Here is a 14,826-nt window from a genome sequence, read left to right as displayed (position 1 = left end):
AGTAGACCGTACCAATAGCATTGGATACTTGGTATCAACTGCATCATCATTTGCCTTGAGTACTGTTATGAAACTGGATTATACAACTGTTCGGTTGCTTTTAGTATAGCTACCAATTGGTTTCGTTCTATAGAATAATGTTGTGTTGCTCTCAGTTGACCATATCGATGGCTTAGGGTTCTGATGTATTACGTTTATGTTGCTCTCAAAGGACAGTGTGAATCGTATTGTGTAACATATGTGTAACTTACGTGTTTCTCTGATTAGACGGTATCAATTGCCCGAGTTACTGTTGTACAATTGGTAGCTCTTCCAATGACATTTGATCAAAAGGATAGATTACTTATTGAAAACTGTTGTGTTAATCCTAGTGAACTGTATCATTGCCTAAGATTTTATTATGAAATGCCATGTTGGTCTCATTGGATGATAGGAATTTGTTCTTAGTGATTCACATCAATAGCCTAGTGTACTATTGTACAATTATTATGTTTCTCTCAGAGGACCTTATCAATAAGCTAGGGTATCATGCATAAGATAATTTGGTATTCTTAGGTGAACCAATGTTTAACCTACTGTACTAAGGTGCAATGGTTATATTCTTACCAGAAGGTTTATGAATAGACAAGTTATATTAATGTATAGATGTTGTGTTGCTCTCAGAAGACTACCAATTGCCTTAGGTACCACTATTGATGTTTAGTTTCTTTCAGTGACATTAGTAGCTTTTATGAAAAATGACAAAAAATACTAATGTGTAGCTGTTTTATTTCACTCAATAGACAGTATTCATAGGTCATTGTACTGAATAATACCAGGTAAATAGGTGCTAAGTTGTTGGGTTGCTCTCAGTGGAAAGTTTGAATTGTGTCGGGGACGAATGTATGACTGTTTTGTTGTTCTTAGTAGACCGTACCAATAGCATTGGATACTTGGTATCAACTGCATCATCATTTGCCTTGAGTACTGTAATAAAACTGGATTGTACAACTGTTCAGTTGCTTTTAGTATAGCTACCAATTGGTTTGGTTCTTTAGAATAATGTTGTGTTGCTCTCAGTTGACCATATCGATGACTTAGGGTTCTGATGTATTACTATTATGTTGCTCTCAAAGGACAGTGTGAATCGTATTGTGTACCATGTGTTTAACTTGCGTGTTTCCCTGATTAGACGGTATCAATTGCCTGAGTTCCTGTTGTACAATTGGTAGCTCTTCCAATGACATTTGATCAAAAGGCTAGATTACTTATTGAAAACTGTTGTGTTAATCCTAGTGAACTGTATCATTGCCTAAGATGTTATTATGAAATGCCATGTTGGTCTCATTGGATGATAGGAATTTGTTCTTAGTGATTCACATCAATAGCCTAGTGTACTATTGTACAATTATTATGTTTCTCTCAGAGGACCTTATCAATAAGCTAAGGTATCATGCATAACATATATATTATTGTTTTTTTAGGTGAACATATGTTTAGCCTACTGTACTAAGGTGCAATGGTTATGTTCTTACCAGAAGGTTTATGAATAGACAAGTTATATTAATGTATAGATGTTGTGTTGCTCTCAGAAGATGACCAATTGCCTTAGGTACCACTATTGATGTTAAGTTTCTCTCAGTGACATTATCAATAGACAAAAAATACGAATGTGTAGCTGTTTTATTTCACTCAATAGACAGTATTTAGAGGTCAGTGTACTGAATAATACCAGGTAAATAGGTGCTAAGTTGTTGGGTTGCTCTCAGTGGAAAGTTTGAATTGTGTCGGGTACGAATGTATGACTGATTTGTTGCTTTTAGTAGACCGTACCAATAGCATTGGATACTTGGTATCAACTGCATCATCATTTGCCTTGAGTACTGTTATAAAACTGGATTGTACAACTGTTCGGTTGCTTTTAGTATAGCTACCAATTGGTTTGGTTCTTTAGAATAATGTTGTGTTGCTCTCAGTTGACCATATCGATGGCTTAGGATTCTGATGTATTACTATTATGTTGCTCTCAAAGGACAGTGTGAATCGTATTGTGTAACATATGTGTACGGTAACTTACGTGTTTCTCTGATTAGACGGTATCAATTGCCTGAGTTACTGTTGTACAATTGGTAGCTCTTCTATTGACATTTGATCAAAAGGCTTGATTACTTATTGAAAACTGTTGTGTTAATCCTAGTGAACTGTATCATTGCCTAAGATGTTATTATGAAATGCCATGTTGGTCTCATTGGATGATAGGAATTTGTTCTTAGTGATTCACACCAATAACCTAGTGTACTATTGTACAATTATTATGTTTCTCTCAGAGGACCTTATCAATAAGCTAGGGTATCATGCATAAGATAATATGGTTTTCTTAGGTGAACATATGTTTAGCCTACTGTACTAAGGTGCAATGGTTATGTTCTTACCAGAAGGTTTATGAATAGACAAGTTATATTAATGTATAGATGTTGTGTTGCTCTCAGAAGACTACCAATTGCCTTAGGTACCACTATTGATGTTAAGTTTCTCTCAGTGACATTATCAATAGACAAAAAATACTAATGTGTAGCTGTTTTATTTCACTCAATAGACAGTATTCATAGGTCAGTGTACTGAATAATACCAGGTAAATAGGTGCTAAGTTGTTGGGTTGCTCTCAGTGGAAAGTTTGAATTGTGTCGGGTACGAATGTATGACTGTTTTGTTGTTCTTAGTAGACCGTACCAATAGCATTGGATACTTGGTATCAACTGCATCATCATTTGCCTTGAGTACTGTTATGAAACTGGATTATACAACTGTTCGGTTGCTTTTAGTATAGCTACCAATTGGTTTCGTTCTATAGAATAATGTTGTGTTGCTCTCAGTTGACCATATCGATGGCTTAGGGTTCTGATGTATTACTTTTATGTTGCTCTCAAAGGACAGTGTGAATCGTATTGTGTAACATATGTGTAACTTACGTGTTTCTCTGATTAGACGGTATCAATTGCCTGAGTTACTGTTGTACAATTGGTAGCTCTTCTATTGACATTTGATCAAAAGGCTTGATTACTTATTGAAAACTGTTGTGTTAATCCTAGTGAACTGTATCATTGCCTAAGATGTTATTATGAAATGCCATGTTGGTCTCATTGGATGATAGGAATTTGTTCTTAGTGATTCACATCAATAGCCTAGTGTACTATTGTACAATTATTATGTTTCTCTCAGAGGACCTTATCAATAAGCTAGGGTATCATGCATAAAATAATATGGTGTTCCTAGGTGAACATATGTTTAGCCTACTGTATTAATGTGCAATGGTTATGTTCTTACCAGAAGGTTTATGAATAGACAAGTTATATTAATGTATAGATGTTGTGTTGCTCTCAGAAGACTACCAATTGCCTTAGGTACCACTATTGATGTTAAGTTTCTCTCAGTGACATTATCAATAGACAAAAAATACTAATGTGTAGCTGTTTTATTTCACTCAATAGACAGTATTCATAGGTCATTGTACTGAATAATACCAGGTAAATAGGTGCTAAGTTGTTGGGTTGCTCTCAGTGGAAAGTTTGAATTGTGTCTGGTACGAATGTTTGACTGTTTTATTGTTCTTAGTAGACCGTACCAATAGCATTGGATACTTGGTATCAACTGCATCATCATTTGCCTTGAGTACTGTTATGAAACTGGATTATACAACTGTTCGGTTGCTTTTAGTATAGCTACCAATTGGTTTCGTTCTATAGAATAATGTTGTGTTGCTCTCAGTTGACCATATCGATGGCTTAGGGTTCTGATGTATTACGTTTATGTTGCTCTCAAAGGACAGTGTGAATCGTATTGTGTAACATATGTGTAACTTACGTGTTTCTCTGATTAGACGGTATCAATTGCCCGAGTTACTGTTGTACAATTGGTAGCTCTTCCAATGACATTTGATCAAAAGGATAGATTACTTATTGAAAACTGTTGTGTTAATCCTAGTGAACTGTATCATTGCCTAAGATTTTATTATGAAATGCCATGTTGGTCTCATTGGATGATAGGAATTTGTTCTTAGTGATTCACATCAATAGCCTAGTGTACTATTGTACAATTATTATGTTTCTCTCAGAGGACCTTATCAATAAGCTAGGGTATCATGCATAAGATAATTTGGTATTCTTAGGTGAACCAATGTTTAACCTACTGTACTAAGGTGCAATGGTTATATTCTTACCAGAAGGTTTATGAATAGACAAGTTATATTAATGTATAGATGTTGTGTTGCTCTCAGAAGACTACCAATTGCCTTAGGTACCACTATTGATGTTTAGTTTCTTTCAGTGACATTAGTAGCTTTTATGAAAAATGACAAAAAATACTAATGTGTAGCTGTTTTATTTCACTCAATAGACAGTATTCATAGGTCATTGTACTGAATAATACCAGGTAAATAGGTGCTAAGTTGTTGGGTTGCTCTCAGTGGAAAGTTTGAATTGTGTCGGGGACGAATGTATGACTGTTTTGTTGTTCTTAGTAGACCGTACCAATAGCATTGGATACTTGGTATCAACTGCATCATCATTTGCCTTGAGTACTGTAATAAAACTGGATTGTACAACTGTTCAGTTGCTTTTAGTATAGCTACCAATTGGTTTGGTTCTTTAGAATAATGTTGTGTTGCTCTCAGTTGACCATATCGATGACTTTGGGTTCTGATGTATTACTATTATGTTGCTCTCAAAGGACAGTGTGAATCGTATTGTGTAACATATGTGTAACTTATGTGTTTCCCTGATTAGACGGTATCAATTGCCTGAGTTACTGTTGTACAATTGGTAGCTCTTCCAATGACATTTGATCAAAAGGCTAGAGTACTTATTGAAAACTGTTGTGTTAATCCTAGTGAACTGTATCATTGCCTAAGATGTAATTATGAAATGCCATGTTGGTCTCATTGGATGATAGCAATTTGTTCTTAGTGATTCACACAAATAGCCTAGTGTACTATTTTACAATTATTATGTTTCTCTCAGAGGACCTTATCAATAAGCTAGGGTATCATGCATAAGATAATTTGGTATTCTTAGGTGAACCTATGTTTAGCCTACTGTGCTAAGGTGCAATGGTTATATTCTTACCAGAAGGTTTATGAATAGACAAGTTATATTAATGTATAGATGTTGTGTTGCTCTCAGAAGACTACCAATTGCCTTAGGTACCACTATTGATGTTTAGTTTCTCTCAGTGACATTAGTAGCTTTTATGAAAAATGACAAAAAATACTAATGTGTAGCTGTTTTATTTACTCAATAGACAGTATTCATAGGTCAGTGTACTGAACAATACCAGGTAAATAGGTGCTAAGTTGTTGGGTTGCTCTCAGTGGAAAGTTTGAATTGTGTCGGGTACGAATGTATGACTGTTTTGTTGCTCTTAGTAGACCGTACCAATAGCATTGGATACTTGGTATCAACTGCATCATCATTTGCCTTGAGTACTATTATGAAACTGGATTGTACAACTGTTTGGTTGCTTTTAGTATAGCTACCAATTGGTTTGGTTCTTTAGAATAATGTTGTGTTGCTCTCAGTTGACCATATCGATGGCTTAGGGTTCTGATGTATTACTATTATGTTGCTCTCAAAGGACAGTGTGAATCGTATTGTGTAACATATGTGTACGGTAACTTACATGTTTCTCTGATTAGACGGTATCAATTGCCTGAGTTACTGTTGTAGAATTGGTAGCTCTTCTATTGACATTTGATCAAAAGGCTTGATTATTTATTGAAAACTGTTGTGTTAATCCTAGTGAACTGTATCATTGCCTGAGATGTTATTATGAAATGCCATGTTGGTCTCATTGGATGATAGGAATTTGTTCTTAGTGATTCACACCAATAGCCTAGTGTACTATTGTACAATTATTATGTTTCTCTCAGAGGACCTTATCAATAAGCTAGGGTATCATGCATAACATAATATGGTTTTCTTAGGTGAACATATGTTTAGCCTACTGTACTAAAGTGCAATGGTTATGTTCTTACCAGAAGGTTTATGAATAGACAAGTTATATTAATGTATAGATGTTGTGTTGCTCTCAGAAGACTACCAATTGCCTTAGGTACCACTATTGATGTTAAGTTTCTCTCAGTGACATTATCAATAGACAAAAAATACTAATGTGTAGCTGTTTTATTTCACTCAATAGACAGTATTCATAGGTCAGTGTACTGAATAATACCAGGTAAATAGGTGCTAAGTTGTTGGGTTGCTCTCAGTGGAAAGTTTGAATTGTGTCGGGGACGAATGTATGACTGTTTTGTTGTTCTTAGTAGACCGTACCAATAGCATTGGATACTTGGTATCAACTGCATCATCATTTGCCTTGAGTACTGTTATAAAACTGGATTGTACAACTGTTCAGTTGCTTTTAGTTTAGCTACCAATTGGTTTGGTTCTTTAGAATAATGTTATGTTGCTCTCAGTTGACCATATCGATGGCTTAGGGTTCTGATGTATTACTATTATGTTGCTCTCAAAGGACAGTGTGAATCGTATTGTGTAACATATGTGTAACTTACGTGTTTCTCTGATTAGACGGTATCAATTGCCCGAGTTACTGTTTTACAATTGGTAGCTCCTCTAATGACATTTGATCAAAAGGCTAGATTACTTATTGAAAACTATTGTGTAACTCCTAGTGAACTGTATCATTGCCTAGTGATTCACATCAATAGCCTAGTGTACTATTGTACAATTATTATGTTTCTCTCAGAGGACCTTATCAATAAGCTAGGGTATCATGCATAAAATAATATGGTGTTCCTAGGTGAACATCTGTTTAGCCTACTGTATTAAGGTGCAATGGTTATGTTCTTACCAGAAGGTTTATGAATAGACAAGTTATATTAATGTATAGATGTTGTGTTGCTCTCAGAAGACTACCAATTGCCTTAGGTACCACTATTGATGTTAAGTTTCTCTCAGTGACATTATCAATAGACAAAAAATACTAATGTGTAGCTGTTTTATTTCACTCAATAGACAGTATTCATAGGTCATTGTACTGAATAATACCAGGTAAATAGGTGCTAAGTTGTTGGGTTGCTCTCAGTGGAAAGTTTGAATTGTGTCTGGTACGAATGTTTGACTGTTTTATTGTTCTTAGTAGACCATACCAATAGCATTGGATACTTGGTATCAACTGCATCATCATTTGCCTTGAGTACTGTTATGAAACTGGATTATACAACTGTTCGGTTGCTTTTAGTATAGCTACCAATTGGTTTCGTTCTATAGAATAATGTTGTGTTGCTCTCAGTTGACCATATCGATGGCTTAGGGTTCTGATGTATTACTTTTATGTTGCTCTCAAAGGACAGTGTGAATCGTATTGTGTAACATATGTGTAACTTACGTGTTTCTCTGATTAGACGGTATCAATTGCCCGAGTTACTGTTGTACAATTGGTAGCTCTTCCAATGACATTTGATCAAAAGGCTAGAGTACTTATTGAAAACTGTTGTGTTAATCCTAGTGAACTGTATCATTGCCTAAGATGTTATTATGAAATGCCATGTTGGTCTCATTGGATGATAGCAATTTGTTCTTAGTGATTCACACAAATAGCCTAGTGTACTATTTTACAATTATTATGTTTCTCTCAGAGGACCTTATCAATAAGCTAGGGTATCATGCATAAGATAATTTGGTATTCTTAGGTGAACCTATGTTTAGCCTACTGTACTAAGGTGCAATGGTTATATTCTTACCAGAAGGTTTATGAATAGACAAGTTATATTAATGTATAGATGTTGTGTTGCTCTCAGAAGACTACCAATTGCCTTAGGTACCACTATTGATGTTTAGTTTCTCTCAGTGACATTAGTAGCTTTTATGAAAAATGACAAAAAATACTAATGTGTAGCTGTTTTATTTACTCAATAGACAGTATTCATAGGTCAGTGTACTGAACAATACCAGGTAAATAGGTGCTAAGTTGTTGGGTTGCTCTCAGTGGAAAGTTTGAATTGTGTCGGGTACGAATGTATGACTGTTTTGTTGCTCTTAGTAGACCGTACCAATAGCATTGGATACTTGGTATCAACTGCATCATCATTTGCCTTGAGTACTATTATGAAACTGGATTGTACAACTGTTTGGTTGCTTTTAGTATAGCTACCAATTGGTTTGGTTCTTTAGAATAATGTTGTGTTGCTTTCAGTTGACCATATCGATGGCTTAGGGTTCTGATGTATTACTATTATGTTGCTCTCAAAGGACAGTGTGAATCGTATTGTGTAACATATGTGTACGGTAACTTACATGTTTCTCTGATTAGACGGTATCAATTGCCTGAGTTACTGTTGTAGAATTGGTAGCTCTTCTATTGACATTTGATCAAAAGGCTTGATTACTTATTGAAAACTGTTGTGTTAATCCTAGTGAACTGTATCATTGCCTAAGATGTTATTATGAAATGCCATGTTGGTCTCATTGGATGATAGGAATTTGTTCTTAGTGATTCACACCAATAGCCTAGTGTACTATTGTACAATTATTATGTTTCTCTCAGAGGACCTTATCAATAAGCTAGGGTATCATGCATAACATAATATGGTTTTCTTAGGTGAACATATGTTTAGCCTACTGTACTAAAGTGCAATGGTTATGTTCTTACCAGAAGGTTTATGAATAGACAAGTTATATTAATGTATAGATGTTGTGTTGCTCTCAGAAGACTACCAATTGCCTTAGGTACCACGATTGATGTTAAGTTTCTCTCAGTGACATTATCAATAGACAAAAAATACTAATGTGTAGCTGTTTTATTTCACTCAATAGACAGTATTCATAGGTCAGTGTACTGAATAATACCAGGTAAATAGGTGCTAAGATGTTGGGTTGCTCTCAGTGGAAAGTTTGAATTGTGTCGGGTACGAATGTATGACTGTTTTGTTGTTCTTAGTAGACCGTACCAATAGCATTGGATACTTGGTATCAACTGCATCATCATTTGCCTTGAGTACTGTTATAAAACTGGATTGTACAACTGTTCAGTTGCTTTTAGTTTAGCTACCAATTGGTTTGGTTCTTTAGAATAATGTTATGTTGCTCTCAGTTGACCATATCGATGGCTTAGGGTTCTGATGTATTACTATTATGTTGCTCTCAAAGGACAGTGTGAATCGTATTGTGTAACATATGTGTAACTTACGTGTTTCTCTGATTAGACGGTATCAATTGCCCGAGTTACTGTTTTACAATTGGTAGCTCCTCTAATGACATTTGATCAAAAGGCTAGATTACTTATTGAAAACTATTGTGTAAATCCTAGTGAACTGTATCATTGCCTAGTGATTCACATCAATAGCCTAGTGTACTATTGTACAATTATTATGTTTCTCTCAGAGGACCTTATCAATAAGCTAGGGTATCATGCATAAAATAATATGGTGTTCCTAGGTGAACATATGTTTAGCCTACTGTATTAAGGTGCAATGGTTATGTTCTTACCAGAAGGTTTATGAATAGACAAGTTATATTAATGTATAGATGTTGTGTTGCTCTCAGAAGACTACCAATTGCCTTAGGTACCACTATTGATGTTAAGTTTCTCTCAGTGACATTATCAATAGACAAAAAATACTAATGTGTAGCTGTTTTATTTCACTCAATAGACAGTATTCATAGGTCATTGTACTGAATAATACCAGGTAAATAGGTGCTAAGTTGTTGGGTTGCTCTCAGTGGAAAGTTTGAATTGTGTCTGGTACGAATGTTTGACTGTTTTATTGTTCTTAGTAGACCATACCAATAGCATTGGATACTTGGTATCAACTGCATCATCATTTGCCTTGAGTACTGTTATGAAACTGGATTATACAACTGTTCAGTTGCTTTTAGTATAGCTACCAATTGGTTTCGTTCTATAGAATAATGTTGTGTTGCTCTCAGTTGACCATATCGATGGCTTAGGGTTCTGATGTATTACTTTTATGTTGCTCTCAAAGGACAGTGTGAATCGTATTGTGTAACATATGTGTAACTTACGTGTTTCTCTGATTAGACGGTATCAATTGCCCGAGTTACTGTTGTACAATTGGTAGCTCTTCCAATGACATTTGATCAAAAGGCTAGATTACTTATTGAAAACTGTTGTGTTAATCGTAGTGAACTGTATCATTGCCTAAGATGTTATTATGAAATGCCATGTTGGTCTCATTGGATGATAGGAATTTGTTCTTAGTGATTCACATCAATAGCCTAGTGTACTATTGTACAATTATTATGTTTCTCTCAGAGGACCTTATCAATAAGCTAGGGTATCATGCATAAGATAATTTGGTATTCTTAGGTGAACCAATGTTTAACCTACTGTACTAAGGTGCAATGGTTATATTCTTACCAGAAGGTTTATGAATAGACAAGTTATATTAATGTATAGATGTTGTGTTGCTCTCAGAAGACTACCAATTGCCTTAGGTACCACTATTGATGTTTAGTTTCTTTCAGTGACATTAGTAGCTTTTATGAAAAATGACAAAAAATACTAATGTGTAGCTGTTTTATTTCACTCAATAGACAGTATTCATAGGTCAGTGTACTGAACAATACCAGGTAAATAGGTGCTAAGTTGTTGGGTTGCTCTCAGTGGAAAGTTTGAATTGTGTCGGGGACGAATGTATGACTGTTTTGTTGCTCTTAGTAGACCGTACCAATAGCATTGGATACTTGGTATCAACTGCATCATCATTTGCCTTGAGTACTATTATGAAACTGGATTGTACAACTGTTCAGTTGCTTTTAGTATAGCTACCAATTGGTTTGGTTCTTTAGAATAATGTTGTGTTGCTCTCAGTTGACCATATCGATGACTTAGGGTTCTGATGTATTACTATTATGTTGCTCTCAAAGGACAGTGTGAATCGTATTGTGTAACATATGTGTAACTTACGTGTTTCCCTGATTAGACGGTATCAATTGCCTGAGTTACTGTTGTACAATTGGTAGCTCTTCCAATGACATTTGATCAAAAGGCTAGATTACTTATTGAAAACTGTTGTGTTAATCCCAGTGAACTGTATCATTGCCTAAGATGTTATTATGAAATGCCATGTTGGTCTCATTGGATGATAGCAATTTGTTCTTAGTGATTCACACCAATAGCCTAGTGTACTATTTTACAATTATTATGTTTCTCTCAGAGGACCTTATCAATAAGCTAGGGTATCATGCATAAGATAATTTGGTATTCTTAGGTGAACCTATGTTTAGCCTACTGTACTAAGGTGCAATGGTTATATTCTTACCAGAAGGTTTATGAATAGACAAGTTATATTAATGTATAGATGTTGTGTTGCTCTCAGAAGACTACCAATTGCCTTAGGTACCACTATTGATGTTTAGTTTCTCTCAGTGACATTAGTAGCTTTTATGAAAAATGACAAAAAATACTAATGTGTATCTGTTTTATTTACTCAATAGACAGTATTCATAGGTCAGTGTACTGAATAATACCAGGTAAATAGGTGCTAAGTTGTTGGGTTGCTCTCAGTGGAAAGTTTGAATTGTGTCGGGTACGAATGTATGACTGTTTTGTTGTTCTTAGTAGACCGTACCAATAGCATTGGATACTTGGTATCAACTGCATCATCATTTGCCTTGAGTACTATTATGAAACTGGATTGTGCAACTGTTCAGTTGCTTTTAGTATAGCTACAGTACAGCTCACGAGTATCCCGACAAAAACACCGACCACCGTGTTCGAAAGTCCACGCTGAGCGTGGAAGTGTCGGTACCTTTGATCTATTGTTCTCTATTACGGCCACGGAACGAGAAAAAACACGGTGCGACACGGTGCAACGCGATGCAACACGGACAGTAACACGGTGTAACACGCGGTATTTACCTGTGAAAAAAAGGAGGATTTAGGAATAAAACTTATAAAGAATAAAATATTAATTGATGTACGTAAGAGAATTAAAGAAGAAGACAACGAAATAGAAATAAATAAATAAAATTTTTAGGCACGCAATTTTCAGACGTATGCGATTGTTATGGTTGATTTTTGTTGATATTAAGAACAAAAAAATCGCCCACATAAAGGTTTGATCAAATAAAACACTAACACTTTATTTTCCTCTTTAAAATTCAAATACACTGCACCATAAGTTTTTGTTTTTGTTTCAGTGCGTTTTTAAACGTTGTAGTAATCGTAGTTGCTGTAGATTGGCAGTTTCAATAGTGCATAGAATCATAACTGTGATCCTCTCTCACTTATACTCTATTCAACGATAACAAATCTAACTGGTTGTTGAAAACAACTGTACTTTCTCTAAATAATATAATTATACAGTTTTATATTCATATTTTCAAATTTTCTTTCTTTTATACATATGTGTGATGTACTTGTCCATGTAGTACCGCACGGTACATATTCATAGCGCTTAGAATCCGTGGATCGGTACTTGATAATTTTTTATTTCATCTTTATAAGCAACTCGAGTTTAGAAATTATTAGTGTTCCAAGAAAGTACTCAGTATTGCAATAATTACTGTTTGATTGTTTAATGATCGTCAGAGAGAGAGAGAGAGAGAGAGAGAGAGAGAGAGAGAGAATACTGGCATGAGTTTTATTTTAAGTACATTTCACTTGTAATTCAGTGTAATGTTTCCCCCTTTTCCCTAAAATTGCGATAGAATCTATGCAGTCAGAGTCCACGTGCTATCCCTGTCAATCAAATCAGCCCGCGAGATACACACGTGCTCCTTCCATGCCTTCCATGATAAGGAATAAACGTCGTTCTATAGTTTTTTTTTAAGTCCGCAAAATAGAAAAATGTTTAACAATGAAGTATTTAGTGTTTGAAATGTTTAGTTTTTTCATTCTTATACTGCATGACTGTATGAGGGTTGGAATATTGCGCTGTAAAATCTCTCTCTCTCTCTCTCTCTCTCTCTCTCTCTCTCTCTCTCTCTCTCTCTCTGTACTTTTGTCTTTTGTGCAATCATTTTAGAATTTTAAGAGTTCTATTTGTATTAATTTAATTCATTTATTTTAGATCCATGGTTTTAATAACGACTTCAACACAATGAATAGAAGTTTGTAAAGTATAGGATGTAATAAGATTTTTCGTTAAAATTTCAACGCTATTTCACATCACACATATTAGATTGGTTATAAAGTTAATAAAGTTGTGTTTGTTATAAATGCAAAAAGTTACCGGTATTATCTCATTCATCTTTTTAATCAATCAGGTTTTTTCGTACATACATGTATGTGCACCCGGTAAATAATTTCTTATCGCAAGTTATTACTTTGTGAAATTCCCGCATTTATAGAGTTGCTGAATTCGGAATTGTTCTCCGGATCCACGCGCCGATAGTCTTACGTGTAGTTGTTTGTGTACACATCTACAGAGAATTTTTTGGTTTGTTAGAGATAAGGAAAAATCAGGGAACTAACAAAGTAGAAGTAAAATATATTCAGACCATACACACGACGGGTTGTGATGAGTTACCAAACAGGTGTCCGTGGAAAGGTGTGAATAACGGCATCTCAAGTACACCTGTTCAGACGTTCAAATATACACACAGTTAGTTGTAAATTACAATGACACCTAACAAGACAGACAATAACACCTGTTGTGTATAGAACCCAAGATGAAAGACAATGTTGAGTATCTGATCAGTTTCCGTACAGGTGTATCGCACGAGTGATTTTTTCATGTGAAATCACGGCGCCATTACCAGCTGTACGGAAATAAAGTTGAAAGTTATTTTATGAAATGCGGGTATATTTTTAGTACATGTACAATTCTTGAATATAATTTAACAAGAGTATGTACATGTATTTATCTATAATCTAAAATATAAAAGAGATTTTTTGTTTATTTATTGCTACATTAATAGCTGAAGTCCAAATTATTCGAGTCACCGGTAATATGGGGTTGTTATTTACTACAGCACATCAACATGTTTTTAAACAAACATGATCTGAAATGTTTTCATTTCTCATTTTTAATTGGTTTAAAGTAAGGCTGTAAATTAATTAATAGATCAGAAAGTGTTTTCAGATATAACAGAAAGTAAGACGTTTAAGCTCCCGATATTTTAATCGGATCGTCAGTTACAACATCAAGCGTGTTTAGAAAAAAAACACGATGAATTAAATTGGTTTGAATTTTGATTATATATCAATTGATTATTAAATATATTTGGTGAATTTATTTCAATTTATTTAAGAACAAATGAATTAAAAGGTACCCATTTACGTCGAGTTTTCAGATCACAAAAAAATAACTTCACGTTGACAGCCCCGACAATTTTCTGGGTCCGTGCAACTTAAGGTACCTCACTACACCTTGAAATAGTTTCTCAAATCAGCAGAAATTTACTTGATTATGATAGAAAGAATGATGGATAAGAATTATATATATCAAAGAGGCGAGAAAATGTACAATTTTAGATAAAAAATGATATTTTCAAAAATGTCATTCAGTAAACATGAACAAAAGCCCCAGGTGGATTCGAACTCATTACCTGCGGTCCACAAGCCTGATACTTTAACCATTGAGCTATGACGATATACATCTGAATCGATTGATACAAACAGTTTAACAAAACATTTAAATCGCCATCTTGTGACGTAGTGTCTTAAAAAGTATAAGTCTCGGTGTAGTGAAGTACCTTAAATTAAGTCGACATTCATTTTTTTTTTTAAATATGAAAAGGAAATATATGTTTCAACCCTTGTTTAGCCATTATTTATTTATTTCTAAACATACGCTATTTCTATCAACGTCTCAGGTAACAATATCCACGGAGTAACACAGTGGCCACGGAGTTACACGGGCGGCCA

The sequence above is a fragment of the Crassostrea angulata genome, chromosome 8 (genome assembly GCF_025612915.1).
Source record: "Crassostrea angulata isolate pt1a10 chromosome 8, ASM2561291v2, whole genome shotgun sequence".
Taxonomy (NCBI): domain Eukaryota; kingdom Metazoa; phylum Mollusca; class Bivalvia; order Ostreida; family Ostreidae; genus Magallana; species Magallana angulata.
The sequence above is the reverse complement of the archived record's forward strand: the minus strand, read 5'-3'. Positions refer to the sequence as shown.